This window comes from Cherax quadricarinatus, chromosome 9, assembly GCF_038502225.1.
Source record: "Cherax quadricarinatus isolate ZL_2023a chromosome 9, ASM3850222v1, whole genome shotgun sequence".
NCBI classification, from domain to species: domain Eukaryota; kingdom Metazoa; phylum Arthropoda; class Malacostraca; order Decapoda; family Parastacidae; genus Cherax; species Cherax quadricarinatus.
Genome location: NC_091300.1, coordinates 63,462,441 through 63,484,712, shown reverse-complemented (window position 1 = coordinate 63,484,712; position 22,272 = coordinate 63,462,441).

Below are 22,272 nucleotides of genomic sequence, written 5' to 3'. Positions count from 1 at the left end.
GGACGGGTAAAGTGATATTCTTGAACTATAAGAAGGCTTTCCATAAATTACCACACATAAGACTGGGTGAAAAGCTAGAGGAGAGGGCAGGAATAACAGGTAAAGTACTTCAATGAATCAGGGAATAACTGACAGGAAGGAAGCGAAGGTTGGTAAGTGATGAGGTGTCAGTGGGTGCTTGTATCGAGTGGGGTTCCACGTCAGTGCTGGGTCCGGTGCTGTTTCTAGTAAATATGAATGACATGACAGAAGGGATAGATTCAGAGGTGCCCATGTTTGCAGACGACGTGAAGCTAATGAGAAGAATGCAAGTGGAAAAGGATCAGGTAAGACTGCAAGGAAATCTGGTCAGGCTGCAAGCCTGGTCCGACAATACTGTTCACTAAGTACTGTTTACCTTGCTCCTAAGGTCGTAGGTTCGAGACTCCTCTGGTCTGAGATAAAAAGTTTGTAAATATTTCGATTGTTCTGTGGTTTACGCATTGTTCAATAAATGTATGAATGATGGGGAAAGTACCACTGCATTGTCAGTGTGTATAGTTGCTTTCTATAAAGGCAAAGGGGACAGAAGGGAGTGTAAAAATTATAGAGAAATAAGCCTGTTAACAGAGTAAACCTGGTAAAGTGTATGGTAGAGTTATTATTGAAAAATTAAGAGTAAGATGGAGAGCAGGATCGCAGATGAACAAGGAGGCTGCAGGAAAGGTAGGGGATGTGTAGACCAATTGTTTACTGTGTAACGTATAGGTGAACAGTATTTAGATTAGGGTAAAGAGGTTTTTGGGAATTTGTGGATTTGGAAAAGGCATATGACAGGGTGGATAGGGGGGCAATGTGGCAGATGTTGTAAGAGTATGGCAGAGGTAGTAGGTTACTGAAATCAGAGGAGAGTTTTTATGAGAATAGTGAGGCTCAGGTTAGAGTATGTAGGAAAGTGGGAGATCATTTCCCAGTTAAGTAGGCCTTAGACAAGGATGTGTGATGTCACCGTGGATGTTCAGTATATTTATAGATGGGGATTTAAAAGAAGTGAATGCTCGGGTGCTGGCAAGAGGCATGGGATACCTGGAGTATACCTGTAGAGGTTTTCGGGGGTCAACGCCCCCGCGGCCCGGTCTGAGACTAGGCCTCGTAGTGGATCAAGGTCTGATCAGCCAGGCTGTTACTGCTGGCTGCACGCAAGCTGATGTACGAACCACAGCCCGGCTGGTCAGGTACTGACTTTCGGTGCCTGTCCAGTGCCTTCTTGAAGACAGCCAGGGGTCTACTGGTATTCCCCCTTATGTATGATGGGAGGCAGTTGAACAGTTTTGGGCCCCGGACACTTATTGTGTTGTCTCTCAGTGTATTCGTGGCCCCCTGCTGTTCACTGGGGGAATGTTGCATCTCCTTCCGAGTCTTTTGCTTTCATAGGGAGTGATTTTCGTGTGTAAGTTTGGTACTAATCCCTCTATAATTTTCCAAGTGTATATTATGATGTATCTTTCTTGCCTGCGTTCCAGGAAATGTAAATCAAGGGACTTCGACCGTTCCCAGTAATTTACGTGTTTTACCTTACTTGTGTGTGCCATGAAAGTTCTTTGTACACTCTTCAGGGCAGCACTTTCACCTACCTTGAAGGGGGCAGTTAATGTACAACAGTATTCCAGCCTAGAGAGAACAAACGATTTGAAGAGAATCATCATGGCCATGGCATCTCTAGTGTCGAAGGTTCTCATTATCCATCCTATCATTTTCCTAGCAGCTGCGGTTGATACATTGTTGTGGTCTTTGAAGGCGAGATCCTCTGACATTATCACTCCCAGGTCCTTCACATTACTTTTTACCTGGAGTTTACCTGGAGAGAGTTCCGGGGGTCAACGCCCCCGCGGCCTGGTCTGTGACCAGGCCTCATGGTGGATCAGAACCTGATCAACCAGGCTGTTACTGCTGGCTGCACGCAATCCAACGTACGAGCCACAGCCCGGCTGGTCAGGTACCGACTTTAGGTGTTTGTCCAGTGCCTGCTTGAAGACAGCCAGGGGTCTATTGGTAATCCCCCTTATGTATGCTGGGAGGCAGTTGAACAGTCTCGGGCCCCTGACACTTGTTGTATGGTCTCTTAACGTGCTAGTGACACCCCTGCTTTTCATTGGGGGGATGTTGCATCGTCTGCCAAGTTTTTTGCTTTCGTTGTGAGTGATTTTCGTGTGCAAGTTTGGTACTAGTCTTTCTAGGATTTTCCAGGTGTATATAATCAAGTATCTCTCCCGCCTACGTTCCAGGGAGTACAGGTTCAGGAACTTGAAGCGCTCCCAGTAATTAAGGTGTTCTATCTCCGTTATGCGCGCCGTGAAGGTTCTCTGTATATTTTCTAGGTAAGCAATTTCACCTGCCTTGAAAGGTGCTGTTAGTGTGTAGCAATATTCCAGCCTAGATAGAACAAGTGACCTGAAGAGTGTCATCATGGGCTTGGCATCCCTAGTTTTGAAGGTTCTCATTATCCATCCTGTCATTTTTCTAGAAGATGCGATTGATACAATGTTATGGTCCTTGAAGTCGCTCTATTGTATGGTTAGAATTTGTCGTATACCCTGATACAGTTTTAATTTCCTCAAGTTTTCCATATCTGAGAAGTTGAAATTTCTCTTCATTGAACTTCATATTGTTTTGAGTGGCCCATTTGAAGATTTGTTTAATGTCCGCTTTGAGACTTGTGGTGTCTTCGATGGAGGACACTGTCATAGCAGTTCAGGTGTTATCTGCAAAGGAAGACACGGAGCTATGGCTTACATCTCTGTCTATGTCAGTTATGAGGAAGAGGAATAGGAAGGGAGCGAGTATTGTGCCTTGCTGAACAGGGTTTTTCACTGTAGCTGCCTCAGACTTTACTCTGTTTACTGTTAGTCTTTGTGTTCAGTTTATTAGGAAGTTGTAGATCCATCTACCAACTTGTGGTGTTAGGATAGTATCAGAGATTTTGAGATGATCAGATTTTGGGTCTCAGTCATAAAGAATTAATTTAGACTGGCGACCCTTAGTCTGGGTAACGGCTCGCCAAAGACTGAGTCGTACTGAGATTTTAGTATCTCAATCAATTTTTTGCTGTCATCTATGTAGGTCCCATCTTGCCTAAGCAGGGGCCCAATACAGGTTATTATTTTTCTCTTAGATCTGGCAGAAAAGAAGAAGTATTTTTTTTTTCAATTTCCTTTATGTTTTTTTTTAGCTGTTCCTGCGATTCTTGTTTCCTGCAAGATTCCTTCAGCTTAAGTTCCATATTTGCTATTTCATTGACCAGTGCCTCCCTTCATATTTCAGATATTGGCCCCTCTCAGCAGCTCTGTGATTCTTTGCCTTCGTCTGTATAGGGAGCGTCTCTGTCTTTCTAGTTTATATCTTCTCTTTCTTTTTCTTCACGGAATGTGCCTCGAGCAGATCTCAAGAACCAGAGTCGATTTTTTTCTAGGCAAAGGTTCGGATCATTGTTGTTTAGGATATCTTCCCAGCTTGTTTCATTTAGAACATGGTTGACTTGTTCCCACTGTATGTTTTTGTTACTGAAGTTGAAATTTGTAAAGATACCCTCATAACTGATCACATTTTCCTGGTCAGAAGCCCTGTGCATACATGTCTGTACTTCGATTATGTTGTGATTTGATTGTATTATCTTTGATACGGTTATATTATGTATCAGAAGATTGTTGTTAGTGAAGATGAGGCCCATCATATTTTCTAGTCTTGTAGGCTGATGACACTGTGCTCTTGTTAGAAACTACAGAGGTTAATGGACGAATTTAGGAGTGTATGTAAAAGAAGGAAATTATAAGTGAATATTGGAAAAGGCAAGACGTGTCAGCAGATGCGTCTATGAAAAACAAAGTGAATCATAGAAATGACGAGGAGAAAAGGGTGAGTGGTGTGCTGAGAAGTCTGTGGAGACAAAGAACGTTATCCATGGAAGCAAACAGGGAATGTATGAGAGTATAGTTATACCAACGCTCTTATATAGGTGTGAAGCATGGGTGTGAAGCTTGGGTGGTGAATGTTGCAACAAGGAGAAGGCAGGAGGCAGTGGAGATGTCGTGTCCAAGGCCAATGTGTGGTGTGAATATTATACAAAGAATTCGTAGCTTGGAGATTAGGATGAGGAGTGGGGATTGGACACTTAGATAGAATGGAGCAAAACGGAATGACTTGGAGGGCGTACAAATCTGTAGTGGAGGAAAGGCAGGATAGGAGTCATCCTACGAAAGGTGGGTGGATGGGGTATACTTGGAGTATACTTGAAGGGGGTTTTGGGTGTCAATGCCCCCGATGTCTGGCTTGTGACCAGGCTGCTTTAGGTGATGGGAAGTACAGTGCCGGTGCCCTGAAGACGGGGTTGAGGTATTTGCAGTTTTGAACTGTTCTATCTGCACCGCTCTGGCAGGACAGTGATGGAGTGAGTGATGGTGGAAGTGTTTCTTCTTTTTTGGGTCACTCTGCCTCGGTGGGAACAGCCGCCAAAACTAACTATTCCTACACCACTTTAACTACCACACCACATAAATTAACTCCAACACCATAACAACTAACTCCCACACCACTACAATTAACTCCAACGCCACTGCAACTAACTCCCACATCACAACAACTAACTCCCACACCACTGCAACTAGCTCCCACACTACTACAACTAACTCCCACACCACTGCAACTAACTCCCACATCACTGCAACTAACTCCCACACTACTAAAACTAACTCCCACACCACTACAACTAACTCCGACACCACTACAACTAACTCCCACACTACTACAACTAACTCCGACACCACTACAACTAACTCCCACATCACTACAACTAACTCCCACACTACTACAACTAACTCCCACACTACTACAACTAACTCCCACACTACCACAACTAACTCCCATACCACTACAACTGACTCCCACACTACTACAACTAACACCCACACTACTACAACTAACTTCCACACCACTACAAATAACTTCCACACCACTACACCTAACTCCCACACCACTACAACTAACTCCCACGCCACTACAACTAACTCCCACGCCACTACAACTAACTCCCACACCACTACAACTAACTCCCACACCACAACAACTAACTCCCACGCCACTACAACTAACTCCCACACCACTACAACTAACTCCCACACCACAACAACTAACTCCCACGCCACTACAACTAACTCCCACACTACTACAACTAACTCCCACACTACTACAACTAACACCCACACTACTACAACTAACTCCCACACCACTACAACTAACTCCCACACTACTACAACTAACTCCCACATTACTACAACTAACTCCCACACTACTACAACTAACTCCCACACTACTACAACTAACTCCCACACTACTACAACTACCTCCCACACCACTACAACTAACTCCCACACTACTACAACTAACTCCCACACTACTACAACTAACTCCCACACTACTACAACTAACTCCCACACTACTACAACTACCTCCCACACCACTACAACTAACTCCCACACTACTACAACTAACTCCCACACTACTACAACTAACTCCCACACCACTGCAACTAACTCCCACACTACTGCAACTAACTCCAACACTACTACAACTAACTTCCACACTACTACAACTAACTCCCACACTGCTACAACCAACTTCCACACCACTACAACTAACTTCCACACCACTACAACTAACTCCCACGCCACTACAACTAACTCCCACACCACAAAAACTAACTCCCACACCACTACAACTAACTCCCACACTACTACAACTAACTCCCACATTACTACAACTAACTCCCACACTACTACAAGTAACTCCCGCACTACTACAACTAACTCCCACACTACTACAACTACCTCCCACACCACTACAACTAACTCCCACACTACTACAACTAACTCCCACACTACTACAACTAACTCCCACACTACTACAACTAACTCCCACACTACTACAACTAACTCCCACACCACTGCAACTAACTCCCACACCACTGCAACTAACTCCCACACTACTACAACTAACTTCCACACTACTACAACTAACTCCCACACTACTACAACTAACTCCCACACCACTACAACTAACTTCCACACCATTACAACTAACTCCCACACCACTACAACTAACTCCCACACTTTTACAACTAACTTCCACACTACTACAACTAACTCCCACACAACTACAACTAACTTCCACACCACTACAACTAACTCCCAAACTACTACAACTAACTCCCACACTACTACAACTAACTCCCACACTACTACAACTAATTCCCACACTACTACAACTAACTCCCACACTACTATAAATAACTCCCACACTACTAAAACTAACTCCCACACTACTACAACTAACTCCCACACTACTACAACTAACTCCCACACTACTACAACTAACTCCCACACTACTACAACTAACTCCCACACCACTACAACTAACTCCCACACTACTGTAACTAACTCCCACACCACTACAACTAACTCCCACACTACTACAACTAACTCCCACACTACTACAACTGACTCCCACACTACTACAACTAACTCCCACACTACTACAACTAACTCCCACACCACTAAAACTAACTCCCACACTACTACAACTAACTCCCACACTACTACAACTAACTTCCACACCACTACAACTAACTCCCACACCACTACAACTAACTCCCACACCACTACAACTAACTTCCACACCACTACAACTAACTCCCACACCACTACAACTAACTCCCACACCACTACAACTAACTCCCACACTACTACAACTAACTCCCACACTACTACAACTAACTCCCACACCACTACAACTAACTCCCACACCACTAAAACTAACTCCCACACTACTACAACTAACTCCCACATTACTACAACTAACTCCCACACTACTACAACAAACTCCCACACTACTACAACTAACTCCCACACTACTACAACTAACTTCCACACCACTACAACTAACTCCCACATCACTACAACTAACTCCCACACCACTACAACTAACTTCCACACTACTACAACTAACTCCCACACTACTACAACTAACTTCCACACTACTACAACTAACTCCCACACCACTACAACTAACTCCCACACCACTACAACTAACTTCCACACTACTACAACTAACTCTCACACTACTACAACTAACTCCCACACCACTACAACTAACTTCCACACCACTACAACTAACTTCCACACTACTACAACTAACTCCCACACCACTACAACTAACTCCCCCACTACTACAACTAACTCCCACACAACTACAACTAACTCCCACACCAGTTCAACTAACTCCCACACCACTACAACTAACTCCCACACTACTACAACTAACTCCCACACTACTACAACTAACTCCCACACAACTACAACTAACTCCCACACCACTACAACTAACTCCCACACTACTACAACTAACTCCCACACAACTACAACTAACTTCTACAACTAGACTTCTATAACTCTCCTGTCCATGATACTCTCTCAGTTCAAGAGTCTCCTAGACTTCTATAACTCTCCTGTCCATGATACTCTCACAGTTCAAGAGTCTCCTAGGCTTCTATAACTCTCCTGTCCATGATACTCTCTCAGTTCAAGAGTCTCCTAGACTTCTATAACTCTCCTGTCCATGATACTCTCACAGTTCAAGAGTCTCCTAGGCTTCTATAACTCTCCTGTCCATTATACTCTCTCAGTTCAAGAGTCTCCTAGACTTCTATAACTCTACTGTCCATGGTACTCTCACAGTTCAAGAGTCTCCTAGACTTCTATAACTCTCCTGTCCAGGATACTCTCACAGTTCAAGAGTCTCCTAGACTTCTATAACTCTCCTGTCCATGATACTCTCACAGTTCAAGAGTCTCCTAGACTTCTATAACTCTCCTGTCCATGATACTCTCACAGTTCAAGAGTCTCCTAGACTTCTATAACTCTCCTGTCCATGATACTCTCTCAGTTCAAGAGTCTCCTAGACTTCTATAACTCTCCTGTCCATGATACTCTCCCAGTTCAAGAGTCTCCTAGACTTCTATAACTCTCCTGTCCATGATACTCTCACAGTTCAAAAGTTTCCTAGACTTCTATAACTCTCCTGTCCATGATACTCTCACAGTTCAAGAGTCTCCTAGACTTCTATAACTCTCTTGACCATGATACTCTCACAGTTCAAGAGTATCCTAGACTTCTATAACTCTCCTGTCCATGATACTCTCACAGTTCAAGAGTCTCCTAGACTTCTATAACTCTCCTGCCCATGATACTCTCACAGTTCAAGAGTCTCCTAGACTTCTATAACTCTCCTGTCCATGATACTCTCACAGTTCAAGAGTTTCCTAGACTTCTATAACTCTCCTGTCCATGATACTCTCACAGTTCAAGAGTCTCCTAGACTTCTATAACTCTCTTGTCAATGATACTCTCACAGTTCAAGAGTCTCCTAGACTTCTATAAATTCTCCTGTCCATGATACTCTCACAGTTCAAGAGTCTCCTAGACTTCTATAACTCTCCTGCCCATGATACTCTCACAGTTGAAGAGTCTCCTAGACTTCTATAAATTCTCCTGTCCATGATACTCTCACAGTTCAAGAGTCTCCTAGACTTCTATAACTCTCCTGTCCATGATACTCTCACAGTTCAAGAGTCTCCTATACTTCTATAACTCTCCAGTCCATGATACTCTCACAGTTCAAGAGTCTCCTAGACTTCTATAACTCTCCTGTCCATGATACTCACTCAGTTCAAGAGTCTTCTAGACTTCTATAACTCTCATGTCCATGAAACTCTCACATTTCAAGAGTCTTCTAGACCTCTATAACTCTCCTGTCCTTGAAACTCTCTCAGTTCAAGAGTCTCCTAGACTTCTATAACTCTCCTGCCCATGATACTCTCACAGTTCAAGAGTCTCCTAGACTTCTATAAATTCTCCTGTCCATGATACTCTCACAGTTCAAGAGTCTCCTAGACTTCTATAACTCTCCTGTCCATGATACTCTCACAGTTCAAGAGTCTCCTAGACTTCTATAACTCTCCTGTCCATGATACTCTCACAGTTCAAGAGTCTCCTAGACTTCTATAACTCTCCTGTCCATGATACTCTCACAGTTCAAGAGTCTCCTAGACCTCTATAATTCTCCTGTCCATGATACTCTCACAGTTCAAGAGTCTCCTAGACTTCTATAACTCTCCTGTCCATGATACTCTCACAGTTCAAGAGTCTCCTAGACTTCTATAACTCTCCTGTCCATGATACTCTCACAGTTCAAGAGTCTCCTAGACCTCTATAACTCTCCTGTCCATGATACTCTCACAGTTCAAGAGTCTCCTAGACTTCTATAACTCTCCTGTCCATGATACTCTCACAGTTCAAGAGTCTCCTAGACTTCTATAACTCTCCTGTCCATGATACTCTCACAGTTCAAGAGTCTCCTAGACTTCTATAACTCTCCTGTCCATGATACTCTCACAGTTCAAGAGTCTCCTAGACTTTTATAACTCTCCTGCCCATGATACTCTCACAGTTCAAGAGTCTCCTAGACTTCTATAAATTCTCCTGTCCATGATACTCTCACAGTTCAAGAGTCTCCTAGACTTCTATAACTCTCCTGTCCATGATACTCTCACAGTTCAAGAGTCTCCTAGACTTCTATAACTCTCCTGTCCATGATACTCTCACAGTTCAAGAGTCTCCTAGACTTCTATAACTCTCCTGTCCATGATACTCTCACAGTTCAAGAGTCTCCTAGACCTCTATAATTCTCCTGTCCATGATACTCTCACAGTTCAAGAGTCTCCTAGACTTCTATAACTCTCCTGTCCATGATACTCTCACAGTTCAAGAGTCTCCTAGACTTCTATAACTCTCCTGTCCATGATACTCTCACAGTTCAAGAGTCTCCTAGACTTCTATAACTCTCCTGTCCATGATACTCTCACAGTTCAAGAGTCTCCTAGACCTCTATAACTTTCCTGTCCATGATACTCTCACAGTTCAAGAGTCTCCTAGACTTCTATAACTCTCCTGTCCATGATACTCTCACAGTTCAAGAGTCTCCTAGACTTCTATAACTCTCCTGTCCATGATACTCTCACAGTTCAAGAGTCTCCTAGACTTCTATAACTCTCCTGTCCATGATACTCTCACAGTTCAAGAGTCTCCTAGACTTCTATAACTCTCCTGTCCATGATACTCTCACAGTTCAAGAGTCTCCTAGACCTCTATAATTCTCCTGTCCATGATACTCTCACAGTTCAAGAGTCTCCTTGACTTCTATAACTCTCCTGTCCATGATACTCTCACAGTTCAAAGAGTCTCCTAGACTTCTATAACTCTCCTGTCCATGATACTCTCACAGTTCAAGAGTCTCCTAGACTTCTATAACTCTCCTGTCCATGATACTCTCACAGTTCAAGAGTCTCCTAGACTTCTATAACTCTCTTGTCCATGATACTCTCACAGTTCAAGAGTCTCCTAGACTTCTATAACTCTCCTGTCCATGATACTCTCACAGTTCAAGAGTCTCCTAGACTTCTATAACTCTCTTGTCCATGATACTCTCACAGTTCAAGAGTCTCCTAGACTTCTATAACTCTCCTTGTCCATGATACTCTCACAGTTCAAGAGTCTCCTAGACTTCAATAACTCTCCTGTCCATGATACTCTCACAGTTCAAGAGTCTCCTAGACTTCTATAACTCTCCTGTCCATGATACTCTCACAGTTTAAGAGTCTCCTAGACTTCTATAACTCTCCCGTCGATCATTCTCATCAATTCTAAACTAATGCTCATTAAATTATTATTTATTGAATATTCACTGTCTAAAATACTGCCTCGTTGTTATCACTGCCTCGTTGTTATCACTGCCTCATTGTTATCACTGCCTCGTTGTTATCACTGCCTCGTTGTTATCACTGCCTCGTTGTTATCACTGACTCGTTGTTATCACTGCCTCGTTGTTATCACTGCCTCGTTGTTATCACTGCCTCGTTGTTATCACTGCCTCGTTGTTATCACTGCCTCGTTGTTATCACTGCCTCGTTGTTATCACTGCCTCGTTGTTATCACTGCCTCGTTATTATCACTGCCTCGTTGTTATCACTGCCTCGTTGTTATCACTGCCTCGTTGTTATCACTGCCTCGTTGTTATCACTGCCTCGTTGTTATCACTGCCTCGTTGTTACCACTGCCTCGTTGTTATCACTGCCTCGTTGTTATCACTGCCTCGTTGTTACCACTGCCTCGTTGTTATCACTGCCTCGTTGTTACCACTGCCTCACCATAATGTTATCACTGCCTCACCATAATGTTATCACTGCCTCACCATAATGTTATCACTGCCTCACCATAATGTTATCACTGTCTCACCATAATGTTATCACTGTCTCACCATAATGTTATCACTGCCTCACCATAATGTTATCACTGCCTCACCATAATGTTATCACTTCCTCACCATAATGTTATCACTGTCTCACCATAATGTTATCACTGCCTCACCATAATGTTATCACTGCCTCACCATAATGTTATCACTGTCTCACCATAATGTTATCACTGCCTCACCATAATGTTATCACTGCCTCACCATAATGTTATCACTTCCTCACCATAATGTTATCACTGTCTCACCATAATGTTATCACTGCCTCACCATAATGTTATCACTGCCTCACCATAATGTTATCACTTCCTCACCATAATGTTATCACTGCCTCACCATAATGTTATCACTGCCTCACCATAATGTTATCACTGTCTCACCATAATGTTATCACTGCCTCACCATAATGTTATCACTGCCTCACCATAATGTTATCACTGCCTCACCATAATGTTATCACTGCCTCACCATAATGTTATCACTGCCTCACCATAATGTTATCACTGCCTCACCATAATGTTATCACTGCCTCACCATAATGTTATCACTGCCTCACCATTATGTTATCACTGCCTCACCATAATATTATCACAGCCTCACCATAATGTTATCACTGCCTCACCATAATGTTATCACTGCCTCACCATTATGTTATCACTGCCTCACCATAATGTTATCACTGCCTCACCATAATGTTATCACTGCCTCACCATAATGTTATCACTGCCTCACCATTATGTTATCACTGCCTCACCATAATATTATCACAGCCTCACCATAATGTTATCACTGCCTCACCATAATGTTGTTATCACTGCCTCACCATTATGTTATCACTGCCTCGCCATAATGTTATCACTGCCTCGCCATAATGTTATCACTGCCTCACCATAATGTTATCACTGCCTCACCATAATATTATCACTGCCTCACCATAATGTTATCACTGCCTCACCATAATGTTGTTATCACTGCCTCACCATAATGTTATCACTGCCTCACCATAATGTTATCACTGCCTCACCATAATGTTATCACTGCCTCGCCATAATGTTATCACTGCCTCACCATAATGTTGTTATCACTGCCTCACCATAATGTTATCACTGCCTCACCATAATGTTATCACTGCCTCACCATAATGTTGTTATCACTGCCTCACCATAATGTTATCACTGCCTCACCATAATGTTATCACTGCCTCACCATAATGTTATCACTGCCTCACCATAATATTATCACTGCCTCACCATAATGTTATCACTGCCTCACCATAATGTTATCACTGCCTCACCATAATGTTATCACTGCCTCACCATAATATTATCACTGCCTCACCATAATGTTATCACTGCCTCACCATAATGTTGTTATCACTGCCTCACCATAATGTTATCACTGCCTCACCATAATGTTATCACTGCCTCACCATAATGTTATCACTGTCTCACCATAATGTTATCACTGCCTCACCATAATGTTATCACTGCCTCACCATAATATTATCACAGCCTCACCATAATGTTATCACTGCCTCACCATAATGTTGTTATCACTGCCTCACCATTATGTTATCACAGCCTCACCATAATGTTATCACTGCCTCGCCATAATGTTATCACTGCCTCACCATAATGTTATCACTGCCTCACCATAATGTTGTTATCACTGCCTCACCATTATGTTATCACAGCCTCACCATAATGTTATCACTGCCTCGCCATAATGTTATCACTGCCTCACCATAATGTTATCACTGCCTCACCATAATGTTATCACTGCCTCACCATAATGTTATCACTGCCTCACCATAATGTTGTTATCACTGCCTCACCATCATTTTATCACAGCCTCACCATAATGTTATCACTGCCTCACCGTAATGTTATCACTGCCTCACCATAATGTTATCACTGTCTCACCGTAATGTTATCACTGCCTCACCATAATGTTATCACTGCCTCACCATAATGTTGTTATCACTGCCTCACCATAATGTTATCACTGCCTCACCATAATGTTATCTCTGCCTCACCATAATGTTATCACTGCCTCACCATAATGTTATCACTGCCTCACCATAATGTTATCACTGCCTCACCATAATATTATCACAGCCTCACCATAATGTTATCACTGCCTCACCATAATGTTATCACTGCCTCACCATAATGTTATCACTGCCTCACCATAATGTTATCACTGCCTCACCATAATGTTATCACTGCCTCACCATAATGTTATCACTGCCTCACCATAATGTTGTTATCACTGCCTCACCATTATGTTATCACTGCCTCGCCATAATGTTATCACTGCCTCGCCATAATGTTATCACTGCCTCACCATAATGTTATCACTGCCTCGCCATAATGTTATCACTGCCTCACCATAATGTTATCACTGCCTCACCATAATGTTATCACTGCCTCACCATAATGTTATCACTGCCTCACCATAATGTTGTTATCACTGCCTCACCATCATTTTATCACAGCCTCACCATAATGTTATCACTGCCTCACCGTAATGTTATCACTGCCTCACCATAATGTTATCACTGTCTCACCGTAATGTTATCACTGCCTCACCATAATGTTATCACTGCCTCACCATAATGTTATCACTGCCTCACCATAATGTTATCACTGCCTCACCATAATGTTATCTCTGCCTCACCATAATGTTATCACTGCCTCACCATAATGTTATCACTGCCTCACCATAATGTTATCACTGCCTCACCATAATGTTATCACTGCCTCACCATAATGTTATCACAGCCTCACCATAATGTTGTTATCACTGCCTCACCATAATGTTATCACTGCCTCACCATAATGTTATCACTGCCTCACCATAATGTTATCACTGCCTCACCATAATGTTATCACTGCCTCACCATAATGTTATCACTGCCTCACCATAATGTTATCACTGCCTCACCATAATGTTATCACTGCCTCACCATAATGTTATCACTGCCTCACCATAATGTTATCACTGCCTCACCATAATGTTATCACTGCCTCACCATAATGTTGTTATCACTGCCTCACCATAATGTTATCAATGATTCACCATAATGTTATCACTGCCTCACCATAATGTTATCACTGCCTCACCATAATGTTATCACTGCCTCACCATAATGTTATCTCTGCCTCACCATAATGTTATCACTGCCTCACCATAATGTTGTTATCACTGCCTCACCATAATGTTATCACTGATTCACCATAATGTTATCACTGCCTCACCATAATGTTATCACTGCCTCACCATAATGTTATCACTGCCTCACCATAATGTTATCTCTGCCTCACCATAATGTTATCACTGCCTCACCATAATGTTGTTATCACTGCCTCACCATAATGTTATCACTGCCTCACCATAATGTTATCACTGCCTCACCATAATGTTATCACTGATTCACCATAATGTTATCACTGCCTCACCATAATGTTGTTATCACTGCCTCACCATAATGTTATCACTGCCTCACCATAATGTTATCTCTGCCTCACCATAATGTTATCACTGCCTCACCATAATGTTATCACTGCCTCACCATAATGTTATCTCTGCCTCACCATAATGTTATCACTGCCTCACCATAATGTTATCACTGCCTCACCATAATGTTATCACTGCCTCACCATAATGTTATCACTGCCTCACCATAATGTTATCACTGCCTTACCATAATGTTATCACTGCCTCACCATAATGTTATCACTGTCTCACCGTAATGTTATCACTGCCTCACCATAATGTTATCACTGCCTCACCATAATGTTATCACTGTCTCACCATAATGTTATCACTGTCTCACCATAATGTTATCACTGTCTCACCATAATGTTATCACTGCCTCACCATAATGTTATCACTGTCTCACCATAATGTTATCACTGTCTCACCATAATGTTATCACTGTCTCACCATAATGTTATCACTGCCTCACCATAATGTTATCACTGCCTCACCATAATGTTATCACTGCCTCACCATAATGTTATCACTGTCTCACCATAATGTTATCACTGCCTCACCATAATGTTATCACTGCCTCACCATAATGTTATCACTGCCTCACCATAATGTTATCACTGTCTCACCATAATGTTATCACTGCCTCACCATAATGTTATCACTGCCTCACCATAATGTTATCACTGTCTCACCATAATGTTATCACTGCCTCACCATAATGTTATCACTGCCTCACCATAATGTTATCACTGTCTCACCATAATGTTATCACTGCCTCACCATAATGTTATCACTGCCTCACCATAATGTTATCACTGCCTCACCATCATGTTACCACTGCCTCACCATCATGTTATCACTGCCTCACCATCATGTTATCACTGCCTCACCATAATGTTATGGTCAGTAATATTCTCGCCGGACAACAACAACACGTTACAACGTGTCACAAATATAACTAGTGAAGAGAATGCAGATTTTTTTTTTTGCCAAGAATTATGGAGTTAATAAATAATTACGATAATGATGACTGACGCGAAATTATTGGTATTAGAGCATACACAGCATACACTGTATACACAGCATACACTGTATACACAGCATACACTGTATACACAGCATACACTGTATACACAGCATACACTGTATACACAGCATACACTGTATACACAGCATATACTGTATACACAGCATATACTGTATACACAGCATACACTGTATACACAGCATACACTGTATACACAGCATACACTGTATACACAGTATACACTGTATACACAGCATACATTGTATACACAGCATACACTGTATACTCAGCATACACTGTATACACAGCATATACTGTATACACAGCATATACTGTATACATAGCATACACTGTATACACAGCATACACTGTATACACAGCCTACACTGTATACACAGTATATACTGTATACACAGCATACACTGTATACACAGCATACACTGTATACACAGTATACACTGTATACACAGCATATACTGTATACACAGCATACACTGTATACACAGCATACACTGTATACACAGCATATACTGTATACACAGCATATACTGTATACACAGCATACACTGTATACACAGCATACACTGTATACACAGCATACACTGTATACACAGTATATACTGTATACACAGCATACACTGTATACACAGCATACACTGTATACACAGCATACACTGTATACACAGTATACACTGTATACACAGCATATACTGTATACACAGCATACACTGTATACACAGCATACACTGTACACACAGCATATACTGTATACACAGCATATACTGTATACACAGCATACACTGTATACACAACATACACTGTATACACAGCATACACTGTATACACAGTATATACTGTATACACAGCATACACTGTATACACAGCATACACTGTATACACAGCATACACTGTATTCACAGTATACACTGTATACACAGCATATACTGTATACACAGCATACACTGTATACACAGCATACACTGTATACACAGCATATACTGTATACACAGCATATACTGTATGCACAGCATACACTGTATACACAGCATACACTGTATACACAGCATACACTGTATACACAGTATATACTGTATACACAGCATACACTCTATACACAGCATACACTGTATACACAGCATACACTGTATACACAGTATACACTGTATACACAGCATATACTGTATACACAGCATACACTGTATACACAGCATACACTGTATACACGGCATATACTGTATACACAGCATACACTGTATACACAGTATACACTGTATACACAGCATATACTGTATACACAGCATATACTATATACACAGCATATACAGTATACACAGTATACACTGTATACACAGCATATACTGTATACACAGCATACACTGTATACACAACATACATAGTATACACAGCATACACTGTATACACAGCATACACTGTATACATAGCATACACTGTATACACAGCATACACTGTATACACAGCATATACTGTATACACAACATATACTGTATACACAGCATATACTGTATACACAGCATATACTGTATACACAGCATATACTGTATACACAGCATACACTGTATACACAGCATATACTGTATACATAGCATACACTGTATACACAGCATACACTGTATACCTGGAGTTTACCTGGAGAGAGTTTCGGGGGTCAACGCCCCCGCGGCCCGGTCTGTGACCAGGCCTCCTGGTGGATCAGCGCCTGATCAACCAGGCTGTTGCTGCTGGCTGCACGCAAACCAACGTACGAGCCACAGCCCGGCTGATCAGGAACTGACTTTAGGTGCTTGTCCAGTGCCAGCTTGAAGACTGCCAGGGGTCTGTTGGTAATCCCCCTTATGTGTGCTGGGAGGCAGTTGAACAGTCTCGGGCCCCTGACACTTATTGTATGGTCTCTTAACGTGCTAGTGACACCCCTGCTTTTCATTGGGGGGATGGTGCATCGTCTGCCAAGTCTTTTGCTTTCGTAGTGAGTGATTTTCGTGTGCAAGTTCGGTACTAGTCCCTCTAGGATTTTCCAGGTGTATATAATCATGTATCTCTCCCTCCTGCGTTCCAGGGAATACAGGTTTAGAAACCTCAAGCGCTCCCAGTAATTGAGGTGTTTTATCTCCGTTATGCGCGCCGTGAAAGTTCTCTGTACATTTTCTAGGTCGGCAATTTCACCTGCCTTGAAAGGTGCTGTTAGAGTGCAGCAATATTCCAGCCTAGATAGAACAAGTGACCTGAAGAGTGTCATCATGGGCTTGGCCTCCCTAGTTTTGAAGGTTCTCATTATCCATCCTGTCATTTTTCTAGCAGATGCAATTGATACAATGTTATGGTCCTTGAAGGTGAGATCCTCCGACATAATCACTCCCAGGTCTTTGACGTTGGTGTTTCGCTCTATTTTGTGGCCAGAATTTGTTTTGTACTCTGATGAAGATTTAATTTCCTCATGTTTACCATATCTGAGTAATTGAAATTTCTCATCGTTGAACTTCATATTGTTTTCTGCAGCCCACTGAAAGATTTGGTTGATGTCCGCCTGGAGCCTTGCAGTGTCTGCAATGGAAGACACTGTCATGCAGATTCGGGTGTCATCTGCAAAGGAAGACACGGTGCTGTGGCTGACATCCTTGTCTATGTCGGATATGAGGATGAGGAACAAGATGGGAGCTAGTACTGTGCCTTGTGGAACAGAGCTTTTCACCGTAGCTGCCTCGGACTTTACTCTGTTGACGACTACTCTCTGTGTTCTGTTAGTGAGGAAATTATAGATCCATCGACCGACTTTTCCTGTTATTCCTTTAGCGCGCATTTTGTGCGCTATTACGCCATGGTCACACTTGTCGAAGGCTTTTGCAAAGTCTGTATATATTACATCTGCATTCTTTTTGTCTTCTAGTGCATTTAGGACCTTGTCGTAGTGATCCAGTAGTTGAGACAGACAGGAGCGACCTGTTCTAAACCCATGTTGCCCTGGGTTGTGTAACTGATGGGTTTCTAGATGGGTGGTGATCTTGCTTCTTAGGACCCTTTCAAAGATTTTTATGATATGGGATGTTAGTGCTATTGGTCTGTAGTTCTTTGCTGTTGCTTTACTGCCCCCTTTGTGGAGTGGGGCTATGTCTGTTGTTTTTAGTAACTGAGGGACGACCCCCGTGTCCATGCTCCCTCTCCATAGGATGGAAAAGGCTCGTGATAGGGGCTTCTTGCAGTTCTTGATGAACACAGAGTTCCATGAGTCTGGCCCTGGGGCAGAGTGCATGGGCATGTCATTTATCGCCTGTTCGAAGTCATTTGGCGTCAGGATAACATCGGATAGGCTTGTGTTAATCAAATTTTGTGGCTCTCTCATAAAAAATTCATTTTGATCTTCGACTCTCAGTCTGGTTAGCGGCTTGCTAAAAACTGAGTCATATTGGGACTTGAGTAGCTCACTCATTTCCTTGTTGTCATCTGTGTAGGACCCATCTTGTTTAAGTAGGGGCCCAATACTGGACGTTGTTCTCGATTTTGATTTGGCATAGGAGAAGAAATACTTTGGGTTTCTTTCGATTTCATTTATGGCTTTTAGTTCTTCCCGCGATTCCTGACTCCTAAAGGATTCTTTTAGCTTAAGTTCGATGCTTGCTATTTCTCTGACCAGTGTCTCCCTGCGCATTTCAGATATATTGACCTCTTTTAGCCGCTCTGTTATTCTTTTCCGTCGCCTGTAAAGGGAGCGCCTGTCTCTTTCTATTTTACATCTACTCCTCCTTTTTCTTAGAGGAATAAGCCTTGTGCATACATCGAGTGCCACCGAGTTAATCTGTTCTAGGCATAAGTTTGGGTCTGTGTTGCTTAGTATATCTTCCCAGCTTATATCGGTTAGGACTTGGTTTACTTGGTCCCACTTTATGTTTTTGTTATTGAAGTTGAATTTGGTGAATGCTCCCTCGTGACTAGTCTCATTTTGTCGGTCTGGGGCTCCACGCATACATGTCTGAACCTCAATTATGTTGTGATCTGAGTATATTGTTTTTGATATGGTGACATTTCTTATCAGATCATCATTGTTAGTGAAGATGAGGTCTAGTGTATTCTCCAGTCTAGTAGGCTCTATTATTTGCTGGTTTAAATTGAATTTTGTGCAGAGATTTAAAAGCTCGTGTGAGTGTGAGTTTTCATCAGAGCTGCCTCCTGGTGTTATTACTGCAACAATATTATTTGCTATATTCCTCCATTTTAGGTGCCTTAAGTTGAAATCCCCCAGGAGCAAGATGTTGGGTGCAGGAGCTGGAAGATTTTCCAGACAGTGGTCAATTTTTAACAGCTGTTCCTGGAATTGCTGGGATGTTGCATCCGGAGGCTTGTAGACTACCACAATGACTAGGTTTTGGTTCTCGACCTTTACTGCTAAAACTTCCACTACGTCATTTGAGGCATTAAGCAGTTCTGTGCAAACAAGTGACTCTGCAATGTACAGGCCAACCCCCCCTTTTGCCTGTTCACTCTGTCACATCTGTATAGGTTGTAACCTGGGATCCATATTTCGTTGTCCAAGTGATCCTTTATGTGGGTCTCAGTGAAAACCGCGAACATTGCCTTTGCCTCTGCAAGCAGTCCACGGATGAAAGGTATTTTGTTGTTTGTTGCTGGCTTTAGACCCTGTATATTTGCAAAGAAGAATGTTATCGGACTTGTGGTATTGTTGGTACTGGGGGGGGATTTTTTTTCCGGCATTAGTATCTGTATCTGTTGGTTTGGAGTGGAGGCCATCGACTGTGGTTCCACTCCAGGAATGACTGGATTTGGTGTACGATTTCTGCCATTTCCTGCCAGTTTTTTTTCCTTCCTGGCACTAAAAAACCTCTCCCTCTTGAGTGGCAGTGGCTACCCAGGTTTTCCCATGGCCTGGATGTTTTGTATCTTTTTGTCCCCCTTTAGATGGTATGCCTGGCAATTTAAGTTATAGCACAGTCTTTCCTGTACTGAAGAGGTACACATTTCAGGGTGAAAAAGCTTACAGGAAGGGAGTTTGCATTTTCCTGTTGTCATATGGGCATGACATTTTCTAGGGTGGTCATAGTTGCATGTCCCATCTGTTTTTCCAGATTTCCCATGCCAGCAGATACCAAGTGCATAGTATGTGCACAGGCTTGGTTTCCGTTTGCCTTGGGTTTCTGTGACTGTATTCCCTGTTGGTGCATGTTTCCCTGTCTTACTCCTATCCTCCCTAGCACCAACAATGGAGCTCCCACCAGTTGTTTTTGGTAATTTATCCTCACTATTGCTATTGGAGTCCTCTTGTTTGCTATTTCCTGCGGTATTTCTAGTTTGCAATATTGGTTTTATCTTATCTTTGACTACACTTGTTTCCCTACTATGGCTCCTGTCCTCTATGAGGTCATTTATATGTATTCCTTCCTGCTTATAATTCCCGACTACCTGGACAAAATCTCCAGCTTCACCATTACTGTCTCCCAGGACAGTATCTCCAGCTTCACCATTTCTATCTCCCAGGACAGCACCTCCAGCTTCACCATTACTGTCTCCCAGGACAGCACTATCAACCCCACATTTACTGACTACCAGGACATCACCTCCAGCCTTACAGTTTGTGACTACATGGCCAGTATCAAGGGCAGTACCATTCAGCCCAGACTTTTTATGTTCCCATCTGTTGTAGAAAGCTTCCAGGTTTTCTATGAAAGCAGCTTTGATGTTATCCTCTTTTAATACCCTTGTGATTTTAGTCCACAGATTTTCCTCATTTGGGCATACCCAAAAACACTTCTCTGTTTTAATACTGCTTGTAGCTAGTTCTGGGATATCTGCACAAGGAGCGTGACACCAATTTCCACAAAAATGACAATTTATCCATGTGGAAGCCCGTTTGTTTGACTGACCACAGACTACACACAGCTTCATAATGATTTGAATGGTTGATTTACTGCAATTCTACTAGCAACCTCTTGAATATTATATTAATAACAGCATATACTGTATACACAGCATATACTGTATACACCGCATAGACTGTATACACAGCATACACTGTATACATAATATACACTGTATACACAACATACACTGTATACACAGCATACACTGTATACATAACATACACTGTATACACAGCATATACTGTATACACAGCATAGACTGTATACACAGCATATACTGTATACACAGCATACACTGTATACACAGCATATACTGTATACACAGCATATACTGTATACACAGCATATACTGTATACACAGTATACACTGTATACACAGCATATACTGTATACACAGCATACACTGTATACACAACATACATAGTATACACAGCATACACTGTATACACAGCATACACTGTATACATA